This window comes from Lygodium microphyllum, chromosome 17, assembly GCF_053477565.2.
Source record: "Lygodium microphyllum isolate KBCC chromosome 17, Lygodium_microphyllum_v1.1.10, whole genome shotgun sequence".
Lineage (NCBI taxonomy): Eukaryota > Viridiplantae > Streptophyta > Polypodiopsida > Schizaeales > Lygodiaceae > Lygodium > Lygodium microphyllum.
Window position 1 is genome coordinate 123,039,145 of NC_141151.1, and position 12,167 is coordinate 123,051,311.

Below are 12,167 nucleotides of genomic sequence, written 5' to 3' on the forward strand. Positions count from 1 at the left end.
CCTCAGTGTTTGAATAGCCGGTACAGAAGCACCACCTCCTGCACCGCTTCCTGATGCGCCAGAACTGCTTCTCGGAGTCGACATCGTTTCTCTTTGCTGTTGAAGCCTTTGCCTCTTGCACGCTCTCCGATCTCTAGAGTCCCCTGGGCTCTGATACCATGTAAAATATTACACGGCGCAGCGAACAGAGTTTGAGAAAGAGATAGAGAGTACACAATAGATAAGAGGAGAATCAGTAAATTCTTTAACTCCAAACAACTGATACAAAGATGGCTCTATCCACCCGTGCGCTTCCACTGTGTGAAGCTTAGATGGCAATCTAGACAGAAGATAGGTGAAGAGTTTAAGGCCAACTGGAACAACAACTCTGACTGGGTGAAAGATGAGTGTATGATGGCTGCGAAGGGGTTTAGCTTTTATAGCCCGCGAAGGTCGTTAGGTCGGCCTGCTGACCGACCTACCATATGAGCCTCCACTAGTCGGCCAGGGAATATTCCCTTTACCATCGGGCCCGGGGCGCTGCCCCCGGACCCTCGCCAGGGGGGCCGCTGGCCCCCCTAGGACCGCCCAGCCAAGGGTCGCTTCCACGGCCCCCAGACCCCACAATAGGGGCTCCTTTTAACTCCCTTACCACGCAACTCAATGCAATGTGCCTCGAGTTGCTACCAGCTTAACCACTCCGTCTAACCCAAAGATTAGACCCACAACAGTCACCTTTTTGCCATCCGGTCACATAGACCTCATCTGATATACAAGTCAGGACTCAACCAATGTCCGGGCTCACATTTGGCTTCTCCTCATAATGGGGGCCTTACAACTTTGAGCACCATGGATCATTGGTAGCACCTAATGAGGGTGGGGCATTGATCATATCTAACAGAAAGAGGGCTGAGGAAGAGTTGAGGAGGAGAGAAGAAGAAGAATTGGAGCTGGCAACGCGTCGCTCCATCGAGGAACAACGGAGGAAAGACATGGAAGAAGCGGGCAGAACATACCAATCTGAAGCACCCGGCTCTAGCACTGGTACGCCGGAACCTGTGCCGCCGCCTCCTACAGAAGGGAAAGGAAAAGACCCAGTCAGACCCATCTCCCCTCTCCTCGCACCAACCATGCAAGCCACTCCCCTCAAGGTGACGCCCCCTGCCATAGCCGCCCTGATGCACACCCCAAATATCGATGAAAACAATGTAGTCACCTGGCTACAATTCTTGGTGGAAAGAGAGTCGGCAAGGGAAGCAGCCAGGGCCACCCCAGTCTCAGGGGCCAAAAGGGCAGCGACGGCCGAGCTGGAGCCAAGGCCAGAAGAGAAAAGACAAAAAGTGGAGGAGATTGCCACCACTATGATCATGCCCCACTCCCCACCTCCAACAGGCCACTATGATGACTATGTAAAGGAGCTGCTCGCGCAGTTGCAAATAGCCAGGCAAGAAAGGAGGGTGGCGGTGGAGGAGCTGGCCGCGGAGCGCGAATCACAAGCTGCCCTCCAACTGGACAGAGTAAGGCAAATAACAGAATATCAAAAGAAAATCGTTGTGCTTAGGGAGGAGGCCAGCACCAAGGAGGCGGAGGAGCTGAAAACCTTGAAGGAGAGTGACACTACCTGGGAGGGATGAAGGAAAATCCTAATGGAGCGTCTCACCAGGGAGAGGGAGACAAATGTCCACCTTCAGAGCAGGAATGACCAGCTATCTGCAACCAACTTGGAGGCGCAGAGTCAGCTTGAGAAAATTAGACAAGACGTTGCAGAGCTAGATCAATTAAGGGAAGAACAGGTGCGTAGGTTGCAGGCGACACGGGGCCAACTCAACGAGCAGATCGCAGAGGAGCACCGAGAGTAGTCCCGTTTGTGCCATGAGCTCGAAGCCCAGCAACAACAATTTATGGCGATGACCCTCCGACAGGGGGAAAGCCTGGAAGACATGGAGAGGCGGGCAAAGGAATGGTCAAATCATAACGAGCAGAGAGTGCGGAACTTAGCACGCCGGGTGGCCAAGGCTGAGGGAGACAAAGTGATGGCTGAAAACCAGGCAGAGGCAGCCTAGCTTGCTATGATAGCTCAGTAGTGCACCTTTATCAACACGCTGCTCCACACCACCCACTCAGAAACAGATGAGGCCAATGATCAGTTGCAGAGAAAGCTAACCATTGCGCGCAGGGCCCTCACGGCAGGCCTACACGTACCACTGCAGCTAGGAGGCCCTCTGCAGAGCCTAGAGGAACAAAGGAAATATCTGGCATAAGCAGGATTGATAACACAGGAGATGGATGACCTGGGGTTCACTGAGGAGAAAACACAGGAGGAGGAGCAAGCGGAAGGGCATGAGCCAGAGCTTGACCTAGGGCCTCAAGACGAGGAATATGCCCCGCCACCCCCTCAACCCCAACAAACCGAAGTGCCACCCCATGACGCATCTGCTGAACGAAGAGCGGCCCACACCACCCGAAGGAAGGAAATGGTGGAGAAGGCAAGAAGAAAACTGAAGACCATACTCGCCCCGAAATAGCCTGCCCCTTTCCCGCTGCGCACCCAAGACTCCCCCGCTGAGTACCCCTGCTGAAATGATTATCTGGGAGCAGCAGGAGTATAGCCGAGACCCCTTCGACCTACGCTTCGAGTTTCCCACCGCCTTGAATAGGGTGCTGCCCATTCAGTTGGTGGAGGATGTCATCGCCATGGGGGCCTAGCTCAAGGCTAAATGGTTAGAAGAGCGTGAGGCCCACCCAACTGCTTGGGGGGCCGAGGACCGCGAATTTTGGCAAGACAAAGTCCTCCAAGTACCTCGCAGAGTGGAAGGCTATAGTTCCCAACCCACCTGGAGGCAGCACATTTTTTACGTCAACCTGGAGGCGTGGATGGCGTTTTGCAACACCCTCCCTTCGGAAAGGAACGACCCCACCTTTATGCCATATCCTCGAAGGGTAGGAGTGGATTTTAACCCGTCCATCCACGGCAGGTTTGACTTCCCCGTCATTTATAATACCAATACCACTTCCCATAGGAACGCTCTTCTTTTCACCCTGCCCGACTTGTACAGCTCTATAAATAAATTCCTTAACGAATTCACTTCCTGCCCTAACCCAGCATTCATCACCGCCTGTAACTACCTTAGGTTAATTAGAATCCTAGTACACCAGGAACCTGCACCCGAAGAGCGCCACCTTCTACCCCTCTATTTTGACCCCAATGCCATAGACAGTACCACCATGACTCGTCTCATGATGCGTGCTGCTCTTTTGCCATCCTTCTGTGGTGCACTGCTGGAAGACATGAATGACAGCAAATTCACACAGTGCAACCACCCCTTTCTCTCCACCACCACCCTCAAAACCCGCCTCCACACTAAAGGCTACTTGCTAAGCCGAAAATTCCTTAACAAGTCCCCCCGCCCTCCGCCCACCCTTCCCCACCATTCGAATGATGAGGAGTAGAACTCCCGTTATCCCTTGTACTGCTGCCTCCATGTAACCATGGCAAAAAAAAAAAAGAGAAAGAAAGAAAAAAAGAAAAGAAAAGAAAAGCAAGCAAGCTCCGACGACAATGGCACACCCCTAACGACGCCTCCAAACAAGATTCAAAGGTGTACTTCATCTCCCCATTACCACAATTCTGCTCCACACGGCCCCCGCCGCCCAGTCTTCTAGCTACGTAATATTTAAGTATGCACACGCACGACACTCATATAATACCTACACAGAACTAATTCACAGTTTGGGTCCTCAAGTGCAGGACAACACTCTCAACTTGCTTAGAGTTCGACCTGTCTCCCAAACTAAGTCTTGTGCACAATACATAGACTAGCACTACCCCTAGGGAGAGACCACCTGACAGGTTTTCAATTGCAGGTGTTGACAACCACAGCCCAAGTGGCATTTGTTCTTCATCAACCTCCAATGCTAATTGCCCACCCAGCATCCGACAAGCCGGAAAAATCATCCTACGCGGCATCCCCAACCAACCCCCATGTAACCGGTCACCAATGCAGACCCCAAGCCCCTGTCCCCCCGAAGTCTTCAGTGCATACTACCACTTGCTCCCTACGCCACTAAGCGCCATGGGACTGGCACTCATCTAGGAAGGGGGTAATGTTAACCCCAACACGAAGAGAGCGAAAGAAAGTGGAAAAGACGCAGGGCAAAGGCGGAAAAAAGGTAACCCGACGGAAGGAAAAGAAGGAGAAAAGGCCAAAAGCGCAAGGACAACCGTTAAAGGCCAAGGCAACCACGAAAAGGAAAAGGCGCATAAAAAGCGCACCCTAAAATCTTATAAAAGAGTGCCAAGCTCTCACCCGTGCGATTTGTAAATATAGAAGGGTAGTGAAAAGGAAGCAAGGAAGATAAAAGGACTTTGGAAAACAGGGCCTGGGCTATGACCGGCCATGTAAAAAAGGGAAAAAGGGAATGACCGCCCAAAAGGGGAAGTAGGGTTTTGTATATAAAGTTGAAAAGTGAATGAAGAGCTCATTCTTTGGTGTGGCAAAACTAGTCTTCTTCTTCCTCTCTTCTTCTCTCCTTCTTGCTTGTGTATGCTCTTGAGAGAGGGAGTGTGAGAGTGTGAGGGAGTAAGTGTGTGAGAGAGTGAGGAATCAAGAGGGTGAAGCTCTCCACCTTCTCCTCTCCCCTTCTCCTCTTCTCTTTTCTTCTCTTCTCTTGCGCATGCGGCTATGGAGGATGAGGCTTGGAGATGGAGGAGGCTTGAGGATGCTTGAGCTAGCATCAAGAATCGTGGAGCTATCGAAGTGTGAGAGAGAGGAGGGTACTCGATCAAGCATCAAGGTAAGTTCACTGCATTTGTAGGATCGACGGCGCGTCGGCTAGGTGAGAGATAGCCATGAGAGCTCGCTTGGAACGCTTGAAACAATAAGCGGTCCGTGGGTCTTGGCGGTTGAGCAAAAGCTCCCACAAATGCACTACCCTACTATCCCTTTTTTTGTATCCACTATGCTATCTTACTCCAGGTTAGTAGCCAACCAATTTGAAGATATTAGTGCTTGTACATCACCCCTTCTTGGTAGTACTCTCTGAATTTTCTATTAAATACATGGTGCAATTTTGTTGCCACTAATATGTGTCATTGCATGCATAGCTACCAACCGTTTGTATTTACATTGGTGTCACTATTTGCTTTAATGGAAGGTTTGCATAGTAATTAACAATAGAACAAGGTAGAGAGTACTACTGAGAAGAAACTCACCTCAACAACCTCTCTATGATGCTTGATCAAACATATCTTTAATTTACTTGGCTTAATCTGCAAATGAAAAGGTCAACATTAAGCTACAATATTAAGTAGGCATATGTACATTTTAAAAACAAAGTCCAAATCTAAAATTGAATTGCTGATATGTAGAGATGTACCTGAATCTGACACAACATAGATTTTTCACATGCATTCAATGTATCTCCCAAGGCCCCCAAAAATACAATCAAGGGTGGTACATAATATGATAGCAAAATATCATTCTACACCGATAGCCCAAGAGCCATAAGCTTGTAACTTTGACTTGCTTAAAAAGTACAAAATGCTCACCTTCATAGGCAAATGTACTATCTAAGGATGTTGTATTAGCTCTTGGCAAGATGGAAAAAGCTTGGATAGCCCTATTGGTTTCATGTAAACCCAGAATCTCAAATTGGGTTCCTACATTAGAGTCAAAGTGTTCACAACACATTGATGTCAATTTGAAGGCAATCAATATTTTGGGAAGTGAATGTGTACTATTAACCTTTGGAGCTTTCAAAATAACCTAGCTTGTTGGCATCTGTTGGTCTAATAGAAATAATTATCCCATTTACTCTTAAGTCCTATGCACCAAGCTAAACTATAATGCCATTTACTAGAATCTACTCAACACTCAAGGGGGACAACGAAAATATAATACTTTTGGGTACATGTACCAAAATCCAAATCATTGTTCTCTGATAAAACCTGAGGGATGATAGTTCAAAAAAGCTCAAACATACTATTCTGTACATTTTCTAATGCGTAAATAGGGCTTGTGAACAACATGGAAACTACCACTTGAAAGTTATTCAAGCACTTGAATGCATGTATATTTGAAATTGCATGTGAGAGTTAATGAAACCCCTTCAACACCAAGTTGAACGATACATGCAAGCACATAAAATAGAGAGTGATTGTGCAAAACGCTTGTTGACTATAGAATGATAAATAACTATGTGTTGTGTAGAAAAAAGAATGATTGTGCATAACAGTGTGTTCCCCTCAGCTTCATGAACCATGTCTCTCACAATTCACATTTGAATGCCTAAAAAATCATGACTATCTTCTCTATTCACTTTTTTCACATGATGAAAAGCATATATAACTTATTTGATTGTCTTCAATGGGGGTTAGCCATAATTCCAAATTTTCCAAAAATGACTCTACTAATAAGGGAGGTGTATCCATGGCTCTGATTCAGGATAGGGTTATTTTGAGAGGACACTTTGTCTAGGAAGACTAGCGTGCCAGATTCCTCAACATGCTCCGCTTGCACAACCAATAAATCCCCTTTGACCTAGTGAGCATCAGCTTGAGGTTAGAAAACAAGTGATAGCGATTTGAGTGACACAAAACTGGTGACAATAAACAAGCCAAGCACTCATGTTGCACTCTTCAAATCTTGATGCCATGCCTATCTCCAAGAAGTGATTACTATTTGAGAGAGAGAGAGAGAGAGAGAGAGAGAGAGAGAGAGAGAGAGAGAGAGAGAGAGAGAGAGAGAGAGAGAGAGAGAGAGAGAGAGAGAGAGAGAGAGAGAGAGAGAGAGAGAGAGAGAGAGAGAGAGAGAGAGAGAGAGAGAGAGAGAGCATTGTTGTTGATGAGATCTAGAATGAGTGTTTCCCCTTTGGTCTTGCATGGAAAGATTGTGCCATTATTATACTCTATGCAAGAATTGGGGAAACATGAAATGTAGAGGAGGGAGAGGCAAGTGGTGTTGTGGCTCCTGAAAAAACACATATAGCTTTTAAAAGTCTATTTTTTAAAAAACTATAAAAAGCATGTGTCTACTTTTCCCCCTTCATGGTGGTGATATGGAAAATGTGCCCATCAGGTTATTTGCCCAAATTCTTTGACTTAGGGGGGCCAATGGTGTGTAAAGTAGGTGTTCCACCATTGGTCCCTTTACCCTAGCTAATCACATGATTTGTTCAAAAGAAAGGTATTTGTTTGAAAGCGCGACAAGTGTTCATTCAAAGAAAGTAAGCCTTTGATGATTCGTTCAAGGTGAGGTACATTCCAACTATTTTTGTTGAATACTAATCAAAAAGTCAAATGATCTCTTCAAACACAAAACAATCTAGCTTGTACTCGTGCTAAGTAAGCAATCCCCCCATCTTCAAAGCTTACATATAATCTCCTTGGTCTAATGAAGTAATGTTTTGGGCATTATTTTAATAATACTTGTCATTACATTGACATAAGTATAAAAGGTATAAGGAGATGGTTGTATATTTATTCAAAGCATTCACTAATAACTCAAACTTCTTTCATTATCATTCCCTTAGATAGCTTTCATCACTACTTTCTCACTTCTTTTCTTGTCTTTCTCTCTCATATTCTCTTTCTTCTATAGTATTCTCTCTCCTCTTTCTTGTCTCTCAATTCCCTTCTTGACACTTCAATTGTCTCTTACACCTTCTCTACCTATGTCAATATGAAAGAAAGTATTATTAAAATAATATGCCAAAAATTATTTCATTAAAAACTATCCCCACTTGGATAATTTTATCCTTAAAATTATCCCCACTTGGATAATTTTATCCTTAAAAACAAAAGAATAAGAATTATTACAATACAAAATTTCAAATAGTAAAAAGGGGTCAAGTACTCTATTTAGATGGAATAGAAATTTCCCTAAGCTTTAAGACTTGGTTAGTTAGTGCATCGACTACTTTCAACAAATTTATAGTAAATCCTTGTTCTTTAGATTTGCTGAAAGTAATCGATGCACTAACTATAATGTCCTTTGGGTTAGTTAGATCATACCTCAATAAATTTATCCTTGTATTCTTTCATGACATCTTGGCCTAATCTAAAGAAGTGGAAGACCAACTAAATCACCTTTGAATAATCTTCTAAACTTTGAGGGAAAATAAGCTCTATAAAAAGTGGAGAAAATGCGCATTCTTCAAAAAGAGGATCAAATACTTAGAATGTATTATTTCAACCGAGGGAGTATTGGTTGATCTAGAAAAGTAAGAGATATCCAAAAGTGGCCACCTTCTTAGACTATCTAAGAAATCCAAGGATTCCTAGGGCTCACAAGTGGTGCTCACTGTAAGGGAATGGGAAAATAGCGATAGCCATTTGCGATGCAAAACAATAGCGTCACAAGTGAGGCATTTGCTGCAAACAGTTTCAAGAGAGAGAAAAAGAGAGCAAGAGAGATTGTTGCTTTGGGAGGGAGAGGGAGAGGAAGAGGAAGAGGGAAAGAGAGAGAATGAGAGCTTCTCACTGTTGCCATTGTCACCGCCACCATATGCAAAGAAGAGGGAGAAGTGGACGAGGAAGAAAGAAGGGATGTCGTAAAGAGGAGATAAAGAATCCATCCTCAGGCCTTTGCGGTAGGTACATTGCCTCTTCTTGCTTTCTTCTTGTGTTTTCTTCTTTTCTTTTGTTTGTTTTTCTCGAGGATGAGATCCATTGAGAGAGAAAGAGTAGAAAGAAGAGAGGGAGAAGAAGGAATGCAAATGAAGAGAGAACGAGAGAGAGAAAAAAGAGGAAAGATAACAAAGAAATAGAGAAAGAGAGAGAGAGAAAGGGAGGGAGAGAGGAGAATGAGTGAGAGAAACAACAAGAAGGCAGAGAGAAACAAAGAGAGAGGCAACAAAGAAAGAGAAAGAGAGAAAGAAATACAGGAGGGAGAGAAAATGAAACACTGAGTGAAGGGAGAGGTGGATAAAAGGGTGAAGTAAATAGAGGAAGGAGAGTTAAAAAAAAAAGAGCTAGAAAGAGAAGGGGAGAAAAAGTGACAAAAAGAGGGAAAAAAATAGAGATAGAGAAAACAACAAATAGAGAGTGAGAGAAGGAGAGAGAAAAATGGAAACAAAGAGAGAATTAGAGAGAACGGAATTGGAAGGAGTTGGGGCAATTGTTCGATGAGGTCCATCTAGATTTCTGGAAATAGATTCTAAGAAAAGATGGATGGATCTGCGCGACATGTTTGTCTTACCAGGCCATTGTGAACAAGTGCATGACTTGGTTTTTTAAAAAAAATTCATGACACAGAACAGTCACAAATGTTGAATCACTCTTATATGTGAATTTGAACATGGAATTTTCTATCCAAACACACCAGACAATATCGATTGTGATATGTTGTGCTGCCAACTTCTCATGGTGCAAGAGTGTATGATGAAAGTAATGTTCCCAGCATAGATGAGGAGAGTATGTATGTGGAAGGATCGATATTGTGGAGGGTCGAGGTTGAAGAGAGCTTGGAGTATGTAGAGGAGGCCGACATGGGTAATGATGATGGAAAGATAGGAGGCCAGGACATCTTTGAGAGCGATGTGGACTCCTTTTGTGGTGACCTATCTATAGACCTTTCAGTGTACATGGAGTTGTGCCAAGAGATTGACATGGGACCATAGGCTAGCTCATACTTATTGCATTTGCCTACTCAATTTGTTGATGAATTGCTTTTAAGGGTACTTTGGAATATGCATTTTAACTAGCATCATTTTTAAAAGAGTTATATTACCATGCTTTACTTAAATATTTATAGTGATTATGGTAACATCATTTTTTGTATGTGTAGGTTACCTTTGACTATACTTGGAGAGTAGGATGAGTAAAGGGATGAGCGACGAGGAGTTGCAAGAGATATTCACATGTATGTCTCTAGATCGGATGGCTTGATTTAGAGATATGGTGGACCAGGAGTTGTCTGGGACACTATCAGGCTGTTTCCTGAGATCTACTCTGGCACGCTCTGATGCTTTGGTTTCGAGTAGAGGAGGTCAATGCTCTAGACTAGGCCCAAATGGAGGGAGTGATTCTAGGGGATGTTGTGGAGATATGGATGCTGTGAGCCCGTAGTCGGTTCCAAATAGGGGAGCTACTCCTTGCTCTCATACAAGTTCTAGAGAGGGTGGCTCATGTGGGTGTTTTGGAGGCACCGATGTAGTGTCTCTGTCTCGTCATTCTGGTGGATACTTGTCACCTCCAAGATTTGTCACATCTGTGGGGACATCTACTCCAGTGACTCTGGGTTTTTCTTAGCCGTCCATAAGTGGAACCCCTATGAGTGCTACTCCAAGAGATACTACCCTTGTGGGTACACCATATATATATGGGTCTCCTACTTATGCCCAAAAGCGTGGTCATAGGTGGGAGAGGATACACCTTAGACATACCCCAGAGGGGTATGGATACCTCATAGATGATAGGGGAGGTGCTGTGATCATGAATGATGAGGGGAGGAGGGTGATGTCTTGCACGAGAGAGTTGTGCCAATAAGTTTTTAGACACAACATCTTGGACCATTGGAAGAATCTACCTGAGGGGAGCAAGGACTATATAGTGGCATCCTTGCACGAGGAGCAAGGACTATATATCAACGCTTTTAGCAATGATGGAGGAAATTTTTTTAATGAACCTTTGCATCGCTTTGATTGTCAATATGAGACCTGTATATTGTAGTGGCTGTAGTTTTATTCAGGAGTACATCCTTATTGTTACTTCCTTGCCCAACTTTTAAAGGAGTAGATTAAAACAATATGGACTCCTACAAAGCAAGAGAGATTTGACAAACCAAAGAAATGTCTCATTACTACATCCATATTAAAGCTACTTGACTTCTCACAAGAATTTGAAGTTGTCACTAATGCCAGTAATATTGTTGTGAATTGTGTGCTTTTGCAAGAGGACTAAATCATAGCCTATTCTCCAAAAAAACTCAAGCCTTAGGAGATGCACTATGCTACACATGATCTTAAGCTTTTAGAAGTCATTCATGCCATCAAACTATTTGATAGCCTCCAATTTCTACACCAAAAAGGCTAAAATGATGTGGCTCGACATCGACAAATATTTTATGCTATCCAAAATTATATACTATACACATGTTCATTGTACTCTATTGTCACACACATTTATGCATAGTAAATGCTTGGCTTGGAGCTATAAAAGCCATTGCATATGTCTTCAATGTTTAAAAACCTTAGGGAACTTGCCCAAAAATGCATGCAACACATAAGGCCTTCAATCTTTGCTTTTGTATGGTCAAATATTTAATTGAATAAAGGTTCAAAAGGGTGCAATTGGGGTTCTTGGGAAAAAGTGGTTGAGGAGGTTGGAGCATGACAGTTTGTGGTGTCTCTTTAACTTCACTCTTTCATGTTTTGCAAACTCTCTTTGTCCATCCTTCTGCTTGCTCTAGTTTCGTGCAACAACTATAGATCTTGTGTGTGTAGAGGAAGAGGAGGAGCCACTTGATCTTGTTTCTTGATTAGTGTGGGTGTGTCTTGGGTCTTTTTTGTGCATGCATTTTTAGTGCAAGAGAGGTATGATTGCAGATTTCATGGTTAGGAGCAAAGCTCCAAGCACATACTTTACTAGCACAATGCAGGCATCCTTGCCACCAAGCTCCATTTGAAGAGGAACCATGCCTGCTTTCTTTGAAATGTCATTACTTGTACCACCTCCAGTGAAACATATGCAGTTAACCCCTGGATGCATAGTCAGAAAATCACCAATCTCTAAGCCCTTCCCAGTAATACAACTAATCAGACCCTTCGAAAATCCAGCTAAATGGAAGCAGTGAACCATATGAAGCTCTAAAACTGCACCTTGTGTTGGTGGCTTCAAAACTATTACATTTCTTGCTTTTAAGGCTAGAGCAATTTTAGAAACTACCAAATTTACAGGATAATTGAAAGGCAGAATAGCCAACACTAAGGTATCTTTGATGCAAGACTTAGTTTGTTTCATTCGTTTCATGATCGAACAATGTCGGTAGCGGCATCCTTCCGGGGCTTTGAAATTTCCTTGACAAGGCACTCTGCAATAGGGTCCTTGCACTGTTTCTAGATAGCTGCAGCCTTGTTGATCCTCGGGTCAGAACCATCGATTGGTGTATCGATCGAACGAACAAACAGGCGAGCTCCCCCTCTTCTTCCCAGGACGACTGGATTTTTCTCCCCCTAGGACGACTGTCCAT

General features: G+C 44.0%; 1 pseudogene; it reads left to right on the forward strand.

Annotated features, from left to right (window-relative positions):
* The first annotated feature begins 1,625 nt into the window (after positions 1-1,625).
* The window catches only part of LOC148022318 (elongation factor 1-alpha-like), a 143,352-nt pseudogene continuing 132,810 nt past the window's right edge, over positions 1,626-12,167 (forward strand).